Below are 13,845 nucleotides of genomic sequence, written 5' to 3'. Positions count from 1 at the left end.
AAAAAAAAGGGGGGGGGGCATTTCCAAGCTTTGAAACAGAGAGCTACAGAAAGAAAGGTACAGTCACTAAGCCATCATTGTGAGAGGTTTCAAAACAGTAAAGGTCCTTCCAGGTTTAGGTCCCGTTTTCCTTCAGGAACCTGAGAGTGGGGCGGGCCGAAAGCCAAGGTTTGGAAAATCTGTATCCTCTTCTGTTCTATCCTGGAGCAATGCTACCACCCCAACCGACCGCCCCCCCTTTTTTCCTGGAGAGGTGATGTTAACGTGCCTCCTCCCATAATGGATGTCCAAATGATCCAAAGTCGTCATCCTGCCCCCTACATGTGGGGCTGGGAACACAAGGTCTCCAGAGGTGCAGTTCTACACCCCCTGAACTGCCCTTCCCTCACTGGCAGATGTGACGGACTGAAGCTCCCGCCATCCGCAGGCTTTTTACATGGGACAGAAACACACTCCCGCATTGAGCATGCGGCTTCCCATCAAGGCTAGGGTCATCAGTAGCCGCTGTTCAGGAGAGCTGGGGGCCACTGACGCCATCAGAAGCAGCATACCTCGTCTGCAAAATTAGCATGCAGTCTGTGTTAGCGGCCCCTCCCCATGGCCAGCTGCCCAACAAAAGCAAGCTGATCTGCAGTCAAACCAGTTAAGGATAATCACACATACTTTACTGCTTAAGCCAGCTCTGCTTCTAGTTGCAAAGCTGCCCACTGGCCTGCTTCAGCCCAGAACAGCAGGTCCTCCTTCCCTGTGGACGATGCACGTTGAGAGCGAAGCAAACCACATCGGTTGGTGGCGTCCAGGAGACAGTAGTGCTGGGAAAGGTTATTCTATAAAGGTTTAGGACCAAGGGAGGCGGGGGCTTTACATGCGATCGGAGGGAAGGAATGCTCAAAAAAAGTATGAAATGCATGTGACAGAGTAAAGGCACCGCAAGTTACAAACTGGCTGTAGCGCTGGAATCCGTCCTCTGTCCACGTTTGCGCGGTGGCAGGTCGCCGGAGCCTCTTGCCCCCCCGAGTGGGCCCCCCCTCGGCTGGCGGCCTCCTCAGTCTATCAGTGCAACCAGCCTGCAAATGACTCAGCACCCTCGCTTCCTTCCACGCACCGTTCTCAGGCCTTCGCCTCAGTCCCTTCAGCGCTCCCTGGGAAACCCAGGGCGGGGGGGGGGGTAGGCAGAAGAGAAACCGAGTCCATACAGGGCGTCTGAAAAAAGTTGGGTCTCTTGGTTCTCTCTTCCATCACAGAGGCAGCCCACCTTTTTTTTTTTTTTTTTTTTGATTCGGCTGCCAGAAGACAGAAAAGAGAGTCGGGTCAAACTTAGGGTGATTCTTCCTGGAGCTTTCTAGGTACGTACGACATTGACCAGCCCGTCCTTCTAGGGAGCCCTGGGACTCTTGTGCAGCTGGCCCCAGGACACCCAGGCTGGCTCTACTTCCAAAAGGCACAATATGGGGGGGGGGGGGGAGAATGCCAGTTCCTGCGGCTCCAACTCACAGAACTATCGGACGGGCACAAAAACACACCCGTGTACCTGACATCGCTTGGCCAATTTACAGACTCTTTTCTGCGATGGAACAAAGACCGCCTGAACCACACACACACACACACCCATATACAGATGCAAACAGCTACAGACCCGCAACCTGTACCTAGAAGTGGCCTCGTGCACGGCCCAGACATCTTTTAAGCAACACCCGGCAGTTACACAACGGAAAGCCTATTTCTAGGAAGGGTTTCCCCACAATCGAATGCAGCAACGAAAGGAAATGAGCCGTGTCGAGACATATACGGTACCTTTGCAGAAGCTAGACCGGCCACTGACTGCATGCAGGCCAAAAAAGGGAGGCCAGTCCATGAGGGAAGCCCACCTCCAGACAGAACGACATGCCCACCGGCAGCGCCTGGCGATTTCCTGCCAAAACAGGGGGACCGGATGGTTTTGACGTCGTACGCCAAAGGCCGCCCTGCGCGCGCTCTAAAATAGAACAGCTTGAAACCTCCCCTTCTCCCTGTTTTAAAAAATTAGCAATACACAATTGCCTTTCCCACCCACCCCTCCTCCTCTCCTGGGTACTATAGGAGGAAATACACTCCCAAGTCCTTCTCTGCACAAGAGCTGACCCAGGGACGTTGGGCTGTTGAGAGGCACAGAGCCCAGGCGAGAGATGTCACGCTCCTCCGGGTGTTCTGCAGGAACGTTGCACCGGGTCGGCCAAGGAGCTGCCCTGTCCCAATTGATGTACAGATAAAAGAGCTGCTGCCATGACCCCCCTCCCTCCCTCCCTCCCAGGCAGATGCTCTTCAACAGCAGGGGCACAGGGGTGCAAAAAGGGGGTGGGAAACCAAGCAAGATCTGAGACAGGCGGAAATAAAATAAGAGGGAGCGAGTCAAGGGAGCAGACCCATCCCATGCAGGACACGGCAAAAGCTAACCACAGATCCACACATTCCAAGTATTTATTCTGACTTGGGGAGACCTAGGCATTGTACCCAAGAAAGATTTCGGCCCTATGGAGGGCTCCGGGTCTCCACCCAGTCCAGAAGGGTCCCGGTGCCTTGCAACCTGCTGCTGTATACCAAGTGGAAACCACCACCCCCAGCTCTTTCCCCCCCCCTACTGCCTCCCCAATCTCTCCACAGCTGGGCATGCCAAACAGGACGGAAGTGAAGCATGCCCTTCGTTCTTCATCCTCACCAACTACAGCAAACCAAAAACCGATAAGCTTCTGAGAAACACAAACCTTCCCAGAAGAACAGGCAATCTGGGCGATCAAAGAACCAACCCCCCCCGGGGGGGGGGGGAAGAGAAGAACCCACTCGTGATTCTTTCCTTCACAAGCAGTTCACAGAAGGTAAACCCAGACGGAAATCCAGCTGCAAAGAGGCTCTCCTTTCTGTTTCCCCACTGACAGCCATCGCTTTCGTGGTGGTGCAAAAAGAAACTTTTAATTAATCCTTAACAACAAATAAATAAAAATTCAAATTAAAAAAAAAAAGGCCAAAGGTCCACAGCAATGTCAGCCCAGCGAACCTGAAACCCATCGGGAGAAAGATGTCTGGCCGGTCTCGAAGTCCAGAGCAGAGCTTGGATAGTTACTTCCCACTTTAGAAAGTCCTTCCCTCCTGTTGGCTCTTCTGCTGCTTAAAAGAAATTGACCGCCCTTCGCCTGCTTCCAAGTTCAAAGAGCAGACACTTTCACCGTTTCTTTGTTTTCTTTGCTGCTCTATCGCCAGTTCCCATGGTTTGAAATGAAAAATGGCAGATGCGAGCTTGATCTGTTTTTAAATAATTTTGGCTTTTAAAACAACAACAACAACTGACTCTTAGGAACTGTTTTATCTGGTTAAGAAAAAAAATATTTTAAACACATTAACCTTCTTAAGTAACATATTTTGTATGTTTGGGGAACTGAGAAATGTTAAATACTTTAAATAAACAAACAAGTTTTTATGATTTAAAAGTAACTAGAAAGCTGTTGTTCACCCCACCAATAAAATTAAGCCGTTCCCACTGGATATGTTACTGCTGAAGTCCTTTTCTTATCCCTGACCACTAGTTTGGGTGAATCTGTTTGCCCTTTAAAGGCCTCTAAGGGAGAAACAGGTAATACAGATAGCCTGCAATCAGAGCAGCAACACTTAGGTATGTATACATTAGAGCAGAAGGCATGCTAGCTGCCACTAGGGCTGAGCAATCAGACTTTGTTAACTTTCTTATGGCTGATCACAAAACCAAGCGAGCTGATTTGCAAATAAACAGGGTGAAAAATGCTTTTAGGCCTTAAGGAATCCCCTTATATCTAATGTGAAATTCTCTATGATGTCTCTCTGTCGGCCTCAGACTAAACACAGGCTCACCAAGCCAAAAGCATTCAGTGGCCATAGGCTGCCTGCACAGTCCCTCACAGAAGCCCATCCACGCCACCTCCCCGAAGCTGCCGTCACCCACGTGGCCGCAATAGCAGAGGTGCCCTCTCCAATTATTATTATTATTATTTCTGGAGGCCAAACTACCTCTGTGACAGGCCGAGCTTTTGGCTTTTGTGACAGGAAGTGGAGCCGCCAGCTGTATTTTTAAAAGAAGCGGCCTTTCTCCAAGCTAGCATCTCTGAACGTGCTCCCATCCTGGACCGCTGGGTGCCACCGGGTGCAGGAAGGACTTACGGAAAGCTGGCCACAGACCCTACAACGGGGTAACCCCCCCCCCCGGGCCTATCCAGAAACGAATTCTGCTGCGCTCAACTGAGCTTGCTCCGACGGACACGTCTACGAATATCCTTCAACCAGCTACGCCTCGGACTTAAGCCAAGCCTCTGATGACTTGTTATTGCTATTTCTTTGCCCATTTATATAAGTGCCATCCGTGTCAAGCGGGTGGTGGAAAAGTCAGATGGCCCGTTTTATGAGCGGAAAGACTTGGGTTTTAACACCTAGTCACCCTGGGCCGATCTCTCAGCATCGGTCACTATACCTACGTCAGTGTTCCATCCTTAGGAAAAAAACGGCATGATTTTTTTGAGGCTGTGTCAAAAATAATCAAGAAAAATAAATAATCAAAAAGGGGTCGAGCCGGAGAGGAAATCACTGCCTCCAGGTACTTATAAACGTCAGTGGCCAGGAGATGAAATGGAAGTTTGTTTTATTTTTATTTTTCTTACATTAAGAAGTCAGTCTCATGGGTGGGAATCAAGCACCCACGGTTTGTTTTGTTTTGTTTTTAAACACTGACCGGCCGTGTTCTGGTTGATGAGAAACAGGAGAACGGGAGGTCAGGTCCGTTCCAGGAGATGGTGGGGATGGAAGAGGGAATTGCAACTTGCGCTTCCCCAGGGCAGAGGGAGGGAGGGAGGGAGACAGACAGACAGACAGAGCCGGACAGGGGTTCCCTTTTCCAGGCACCTGGAGGCTCCACAAACCCACCGACACACACGCTCAAGAATCTCCGCAGGCTGAAGAAGCCGCTCCTCTCTCTACCGGCGCTCAGGAGAAAAAAAACGTGATTAAACCAGAGAAGGTGCAGAGTGGGTGACGGCCAAATAAAAGCACGTCTCCTCTTTTCGAAGAGGTGTCAAAACGAGAACGCAGGGCTGGGCGCTTATTCCACAAAAGCACAGAAATGAGTGTCGGGGGGGGGGGGGAGACTTCGAAATCCTGACAGTTTCTGCCTTCTGTTTATTATTTTGTGTTTTTGTGCCTCTCCCTCCCCCCCAAAAAAAAACTCATCCAAAGGAGTCACAGAAGAGACTGGAGGCTCTGACTTCTAGGTCGCCTCCAGGATCAGGATCAGTGGGGGAGCTGGTGAAACAGACAAAATTCCCCCCCCCACGCCACCCCTTTTGACACTTACAGACGTGCTTTAGTAACTGAAGGTTTTCCTGCCAAGGATTTTTTTAAAAAACAACCACCACCGTGGGAAGAGAGGAAGCCTCTCCGGGGATGTCCTATTTATCGAAGCTGCCTTCTAAAGTCAGAGGAGCCCCGTGAGACATAAACGCTGGCAACCTGAAGCAAGGGCACGGCTACGACCAAGCAGGGCGGCGGCGGGGGGGGGGGGGTTCCAGAAGGGAGAAAGTCCCTGCCTGGAGATAGCCTACCCACCTGGGCAACCAGCGGCAGAAAAAGAAAAGAACGAAAGAAAGAAAGAAAGAAAGAAAGGAAGGAAGGAAGGAAGGAAGGAAGGAAGGAAGGAAGGAAGGAAGGGGAGGCCCCCTCCCTTCTTCCCTTCACCCGGAGAGGCAACCACGAGCGCCGGCAGCACATGGAGGGAGGGGGCCCTTCCTCTCCGGGCCGGGCCAAACGGCTTGCTTTGAGCGCCTTCTGGGGCAGGCAGAAATTCAACAGGGGGGGCCCACACGCTCCACCTGCAGAATGTCCGTCTACCCACCCCGGGAAGTGGCACCTAGGGGTCCCTCCGGCGGGGGAGGGTGGGGCGGGGGCACTCTGCACATGCTCGGCCCCAGGGCTTTTCTTCTTCGCTCCACGCCGCCAAGAGGAGGGAGGGAGGGAGGGAGCGCCGTTGCCCGACGCGGGGGCGGCGGCGGCGGCTCCTCCCGGGGCTCCGATCCCGGCCCCGCCGAGAGCCCCGAAGCCCGAAGCGAGGGCGAGGCGGCGGAGGGGGGAGAGAGGCGAGGGACGCGCCCGCAAGCCCTTCCCTTACCTGCCCGAGAAGCGCTCGCCCGCGCCCGATCCCATGGCGGTGGTGGTGGTGGTGGCGGCAGGAGGAGGAGGAGGAGGAGGAGGAGGAGGAGGAGGAGGAGGAAGGCCGCCGGGGGTGGGGCGCGGGGTCGCTCTCCCGCCCGCCCCGTCGGGGGGCCGAGAGCCCAAGGGGCCGGAGCGCGCCCGTCCTTCGGAGGGAGGGCGAGCGAGAGGCAGCGGCAGGAAAAGGAGGCGAGGAAGAGGAGGAGGAGGAGGAGGAGGAGGAGGAGCCGCCCGGCGGCGGCGAGGAGCGGGAGGGGGGCCGGGGCCGCCCGCTCCGAGTCCGCGCTTTCCGCCCCCCCCCGTCCCCGGGCCGGAACCCCCGGGGCGCACGCAACGCCCACGCTCGCTCGCTCGCACACACACATACACAAACTCAGACACACACACACACGCACCTTTTTCCGGCCCAAGCAGGTGCGCCGCTGCCGCCGCCGCCTCCTCCTCCGCGGGACCGGCCTGTGGGTCCCTCTCGTCCCCGAGACTGAAGTTGTTTTTTTTTGGGGGGGGGGGGAAAGGGAACCAGTGTCCCGGCGGACTACAACGCCCAGCATCCGCCCGCGTGCCAGGGGCTGCGCGCGGAAGCGCCTCCGGCGCGCACGTGGCGAGCGACGCGGATCCGGCGCGCCGGGCCGACGGGCCGACCTCGCGGGGCTGTTGTCGTCGTCGTCGTGGGGCGCCCGGGAGACCCCCCCCCCCCGCTCGCTCGCTCGCTCGCTCCGCGGCTCTCCCGGCGGCGAGGCTTTCCCGGCTGCGAAGCGCGGGTCGGCGGCAGGACGGCGCCCCCTGGCGGCCCTTCCGGGCCCTGCCCTCGACGCCCCTGCGGGCCGAGGCGAAGGCGCTCCGGGGCGAGTGCAGAGCGCCTTGCCCAGGCTCCGCGCAGCACCGGCGCCTGCCACTTTTTACACTTCAGTTTTGAAAGCACAAGATTTAAGGGGAGAAACTAAGAAACGGCCCCCCTCCCGTGCTGTCCGTCGCACTCTCCATCCTCCTTTGGGGTCCCCGTGATCCCCAAACAAGAACGAAGGGACAGGAAGGCATTTTTTGCACGTATATTTTTACACCAAAAAAACAACAACAACCCTCCAAAATGAAATTGTCACATGGGACAGAGACGGAATTGTTGTGATGTAAATTTTGGATTACATAAGGGGAGCCATAATCCGCGCAAATGTCAATAAATATGCTTTAAAAGTATCCTGAGACTTTGCTGCCGGGAGGGGGGGGGGTGTCCGTCCGTGCTGAGAACTACAGCTGCCTCTTTGGATTCTGGGCGCATAAACGGTGAGGATTCCCCCCCCCCGCCCGGCTACCTTTAAAACCTCCGTTGTTAGCGTTTATCGCGCACCGGTGAGTGAGCGGAGGGAGGGAGGGAGCCTTTCCTAGGAACCTGGAGCGGACGCATTTTTAAAAGTACCTAAGCAAATTATTTATTTTATTTTATTTTATTTTATTTCCTTCATTTATATACCGCCCCCATTAGTTCAAAGCACTTCTCTGGGCCGTTAACAAGCTGAAATCAAAATCAAATGCTTGCACTTAAATAAATTTAATTGAAACGTGCATTTCATCAACTCCTGCGCCACACTTCTAATTGATTATTATTATTATTATTATTATTATTATTATTATTATTATTATTATTATTATTATTATTATTATTATTATTATTATGGGTGTGATATACAGTACAACCAAATACATCTGTGGGCAAGACATTGATGATCCAGGCAGCCCAGCCGTTTGGATTCCTCCAGAGTAGCTCCTATTTAAATATCGGCTACCTTGAAGGAGGAAAATGCTGGTTCTTTGGAGGTTCCCCTTCCTCTTGGTGTGTCGTTCCCCCCCCTGCCCCCCCCCCCGGGCAGCAGCATCTTATTTTAATTACGTTGGGAAGAAAACAAGATCTTTGTTTTTCCTGGGAGCTGAGCCCTTGCCTGCCGGCCCCGGCTGGGATCTGCGCCGCCCCCCCCCCCGAACAACAAGGGCCCCTGTGTCTTGAGCTGGCCTCCCCCCCCCCCCAGCCAGCTCTTCGTTTTTTCCAAGAGCCCTTTACGAGAGCAGGCGAGATCTCTCAGGGTGTCTCAGAACAGCTCCTTACATTTGCAGAGGGGCAGGTGAAGAAGAAATAGGGGTGGTTTATTTTTTGAGGGGGTGTGTGTGTGGAATATTTGCACGTGAAGTGAGTGGGGGTGAGTCCTTCTGTCTTAAAGCTGGCTTTTTAGGGTTGCCATCAATCTGGTTTTAAAGCTCATTAAGACTTTTAAATCTAGTTCTAAATTGTAATTATATATTTTTAAGTGTGTGTGTGTGTGTATACATATACATAGATACACTGGGTTTTAATTTATTTAGGATTTATACTTTTTAAGGAATGGCTTCATCTTCTTGGGGGGGGGGTTGTGCATGGGGTGGCTTATCAAGGCCTACATGGGCCGAGAAGTGGATGAATAGATATTATCAATAAATGTGGGCCGGGAAGCAGATGAATAAATAAACAAACAAATAGTAAAGCCATATGTGATTGGATGATAGAAGAAGTGCTTATCTGTTGTGTCACCTTCAGCAGGAAAGGGGCTTGCATACTTCTAGTTTTCTTCCCCCCCCCCCCCCCCGTCTTCCCTCCCTCCCCTAGAAGGGCAGAAAGGCTGCATATTCCCTTCGGCTTTGTTACTGAGGAAGGCCAGCCCCAGGGCCAGGGTGTGCCTTGGGCCGGGCGTGCCTCTGGGACTGCGCAACCCACGTGAAGAGTCAAACTTGTCCTCTCGTGCCCACCGCGCTCTAAAAATAACTTGGGAGTTCCAGGAAAAACCCGTTGTGGGCAGAGGACGAGGTGTCTTTTGAGCTGCTGCGTTTCATCAGTGAGTTAAGGAGCAAGAAGAACCATGCATTTTAATTGCACGCTCCTGTCCATCGCTTCATCAGGCGTGTAATTTTATGCTCCCTTATCTTCGTCAAGCGACAGGAAGTTTACAAATCGTTCCATTCAGACTTGATACATGAGCACACACTTGAAGGATTTATGCTCAGCTAAAAGAATAGATGAACAGAGAGGGTAACCCCGACCGACCCCACAATGGCGAGGGCTGAGTAGAGACTTAGCACTTCCTGGTTTGTTTGTTTTCTCTCCTGTTCTTTAAATTGAAAAGAGAGAACAAAAACCCATCATGATTTCCTAAGTAAGGCAGAAGTGCCATTGAGTGGCTAATTCCATTCCTGCCTGGGCAAAGCCAAGCTCTTGAAATCAATGTGATTTCCAGCAATGCCACCATATTATTCTTTATTACAAGTACAGCATGATTGCTGCTCCGGACCCTAGGCAGCTCCAAAACTTCACAATTAAACCCCGTTTTCAACCCAAGAATCTCAGACTGATCTCTATAGCAGGGAGTAGTAGAGGGAATACCCTGGAAGATGGAAACAAAGGTCAGAAAGATCTTGATAGATCCGAGCACTGGGCTGAAAACAACAGAATGAAACTGAACAGGGATAAGTGCAAAGTTCCACACCTAGGGGGAAAAACCCCAAATGCACAGCTACAAGACGGGGGATACATTTGCTCAATAATACTATGAGCAAGAAGGATCTTGGAATTGTAGAACACAAGCTGAATATGTGCCAACAGTGCAATGCGGCTGCAAAAAGGGCCACTGCTATTTTAGGCTACATTAACAGAAGTAGAATTGCCAAATCCTGTGAAGTACAAGCCCCCCTTTATTCGGCATTGGTTAGGCCTCATCGATCTAGAGTACTGTGTCTAGGTCTGGACGCCGCACTTTAAGAAGGATGGCGACAAACTGGAACAGGTTTAGATCAGGGGCAACCAAGATGATCAGGGGACTGGAAACCAAGCCCTAGGAGGAAAGACTGAAAGATCTGGGTGCGTTTAGCCTTGAGGAAAGAAGACTGAAGGGAGATGAATGATAGCACTTTTCGAAGGCAGGAGCTGTTCTCAGTCATCCCAGACTGCAAGACTCGTAATTAGGTTCAAGCTATAGGAAGCCAGACTTCAGCTGAATATCAGGAAAAACTTCCTAACTGTTAGAGCAGTACAACAACGGAGCCCATGGGCCCTGTCCAACTCCATGATTCTATGTGCTATCACAAGTTACTCTAGTGAGTACATAAAACTGAGCCTTCTCTGTAGCAGGCAATTCTATAGTCAACTATAGAATTGCCTTACAAAGATAAGACCAACTTCATTCTTATTTGGCTTTAAAAGCAGTCAAATCACGGTTTAGCATTTAGTCTTTCATGTCTTTTACATCGGTTTTAAAGGAATCTCTTGCCTGTTTCATTGTACACTGCTTTGGGAACCCTGGTTACACAGGAAAGTAATGAATACATATACAAACAAGCAACCCCTAGCTACTGAAAAACAGAGTTGTTTTTACCTGGCAGGTTTGCCAACAGATTTGCCTGCCTACCACTGGCTTCTGCTCCCGACAGATGATCTGAACGGGATCGGGCGCTTGAAGCAGGAAACCCCAGACTCCTGTCTTCATTTCACGGACCTTCTTGCCTATTAACTGAGCCGCCAGCTAAAGGCCTTGCAGGTGACCCCTCGCGATGATTGTTCTGTTTTGCCACTTTTCTGGAGGACACAAAACCTTCTGCTATGAGGAGATGCCCTCTTCTGGAAATAGGCTGTTAGTGAAGGAAGGGCCTTCATCCTCCACAGACAAAGAAGAATATAAAGGCATGTTGTGGAGTGGATTCCAATTCATGGTGACCCTGTCAAGGGCTTTCTAGGTATAAAGTACTTAGAAGGGGTTTACCATTCCCTTCTTCCAGAACCGTGCAGCTCACCCAAGGAAAACCCAGGTTGGTTGTTCTTCTTGGAGACACATTTTTTTTGGGGGGGGGATCAAATTCTCAACCTCTGGTTCTGCAGCCAGGTACTTACCTCACTGAACTAGTGGCAAACCTTGAAGCACAAGTATTCATCATGAGTGGTTTCGCAGTCCTGGTTATGAATGCCCCATAGCCAGGCGCTCAAGCAGAATCCAAAAACATAACACTTCTCCCCCCCGCCCCCCCGATTTAGGGAAAAGTGTGTTATCTGGACACCAGCTTAACAGTTTTCCTCTCCACCGGAGCATACCTTTCATCACACTAACCAGCTAACTACCTTTTCAAAATCAAGCCACCCTAAAGTATTTTGCATTCCTGCGGCAATAGCAAAGTCAGAAACGGAGGTTAGTTTACTTTGGGGACATTAGGAGAAGATAAGCGTTGCTGGAAAAGACCATAGTGTTGGGAAAAGTTGAAGGCAGCAGGAGGAGGAGACGACCAAATACTAGATGGATGGACTGTATAAACTTGCAAACTCAAGTCATGGGCTGGAGTTTGCAAACGCTGTATCTATAGGACTGCTGGCAGTAGGATTTTCTGGAGGTCACTCAGTTATAATGTCACCAAAAGTCAGCAATTATTTAATGGCACGTAAAAATAACAGTCAAGTCTGGGGGAAATTCTGAAATGCAGACAGCCGCACTACAGACCTTGTATATGGGAACCAGCTACGGGGATTTTTGTGATGAGCACCTAAGCAGTGCACCTATCCTGCAGAGGGGGAGGGGGTGCCCCAGAGCAGCCACAACCGGAGCAGCTGCTCAGCTGAGCCTGCCAGTGGAATCCTGGCCTTGAATTCAAGTCTTCCTGTTTGCTCGTTTTCATTTCATTTTATTTTCGTTTACACTGGTAAACTCTTTTAAAGTACTTGTAAAGTGTGGCTTTTTTTTTTTCTCCTTCATGGATTGCTGCCTTGTCATGGCGAAGGGGCTTGAGTAACTCAGAGAAACTATGGGCTATGCCGTGCAGGGACACCCAAGACGGACAGGACATAGTGGAGAGTTCCGACTAAACGCAATCCACCTGGAGTAGGAAATGGCAAGCCACTCCAGTATCTTTGCCAAGAACGCCCCATGATCAGAAACAAAAGGCTAAAAGATATGACGCTGGAAGATGGGCCCCTCAGGTCGGAAGGCGTCCAACATGCTACTGAGGAAGAGCGGAGGACAAGTACAAGTAGCTCCAGAGCTAATGAAGTGGTTGGGCCAAAGCCGAAAGGATGCTCAGCTGTGGACGTGCCTGGAAGTGAAAGGAAAATCCAATGCTGCAAAGAAAAATACTGCATAGGAACCTGGAATGTAAGATCTATGAACCTTGGGAAGCTGGAGGTGGTCAAACAGGAGATGGCAAGGATAAACATCGACATCCTGGGCATCAGTGAACTAAAATGGACAGGAATGGGCGAATTCAGCTCAGATGATTATCATATCTACTACTGTGGGCAAGAATCCCGTAGAAGAAATGGAGTAGCCCTCATAGTCAACAAAAGAGTGGGAAAAGCTGTAATGGGATACAATCTCAAAAATGATAGAATGATGTCAATACGAATCCAAGGCAGACCATTCAACATCACAATAATCCAAGTTTATGCACCAACCAGCATTGCTGAGGAGACTGAAATTGAACAATTCTATGAAGATTTACAACACCTTCTAGAACTGACACCAAAGAAAGATGTTCTTCTCATTCTAGGGGACTGGAATGCTAAAGTAGGGAGCCAAGAGATAAAAGGAACAACAGGGAAGTTTGGCCTTGGAGTTGAGAACGAAGCAGGACAAAGGCTAATAGAGTTTTGTCAAGAGAATAAGCTGGTCATCACAAACACTCTTTTCCAACAACACAAGAGGCGACTCTATACATGGAAATCACCAGATGGGCAATATCGAAATCAGATTGATTATATTCTCTGCAGCCAAAGATGGAGAAGCTCTATACAGTCAGCAAAAACAAGACCTGGAGCTGACTGCGGTTCTGATCATCAGCTTCTCATAGCAAAATTCAAGCTTAGACTGAAGAGATTAGGAAAAACCACTGGGCCACTCAGGTATAACCTAAACCAAATCCCTTATGAATACACAGTGGAAGTAAAGAACAGATTTAAGGAACTAGATTTGGTGGACAGAGTGCCTGAAGAACTTTGGATAGAGGCTCGTAACATTGTCCAGGAGGCAGCAACGAAAACCATCCCAAAGAAAAGGAAATGCAAGAAAGCAAAGTGGCTGTCCAACGAGGCCTTAGAAATAGCAGAGAGGAGAAGGGAAGCAAAATGCAAGGGAGATAGGGAAAGTTACAGAAACTTGAATTCAGACTTCCAAAGAATAGCAAGGAGAGACAAGAGGGCCTTCTTAAATGAACAATGCAAAGAAATAGAGGAAGATAACAGAAAAGGAAAGACCAGAGATCTGTTCAGGAAAATTGGAGATATTAGAGGAACATTTTGCGCAAAGATGAACATGATAAAAGACAAAAATGGGAGGGACCTAACAGAAGCAGAAGACGTCAAGAAGAGGTGGCAAGAATACACAGAGGAATTATATCAGAAAGATTTGGATATCCTGGACAACCCAGACAATGTAGTTGCTGACCTTGAGCCAGACATCCTGGAGAGCGAAGTCAAGTGGGCCTTAGAAAGCCTGGCTAACAACAAGGCCAGTGGAGGTGATGGCATTCCAGTTGAACTATTTAAAATCTTGAAAGATGATGCTGTTAAGGTGCTACATTCAATAAGCCAGCAAGTTTGGAAAACTCAACAGTGGCCAGAGGATTGGAAAAGATCAGTCTACATCCCAATCCCAA

General features: G+C 50.4%; 1 protein-coding gene across 1 annotated transcript in view; it reads right to left on the bottom strand.

Moving 5' to 3' along the window:
- Window positions 1–6,387, bottom strand: part of SH2B3 (SH2B adaptor protein 3) — a 32,347-nt gene extending 25,960 nt beyond the window's left edge. The window contains 1 exon segment of the mRNA XM_072983356.2: window positions 6,158–6,387. The gene's annotated coding sequence lies outside the window, so the exon portion shown is untranslated.
- Between the last annotated feature and the right edge of the window lie 7,458 nt (window positions 6,388–13,845).

The sequence above is a fragment of the Pogona vitticeps genome, chromosome 14 (genome assembly GCF_051106095.1).
Source record: "Pogona vitticeps strain Pit_001003342236 chromosome 14, PviZW2.1, whole genome shotgun sequence".
Lineage (NCBI taxonomy): Eukaryota > Metazoa > Chordata > Lepidosauria > Squamata > Agamidae > Pogona > Pogona vitticeps.
This window is presented reverse-complemented; position numbering and strand designations above follow the sequence as displayed.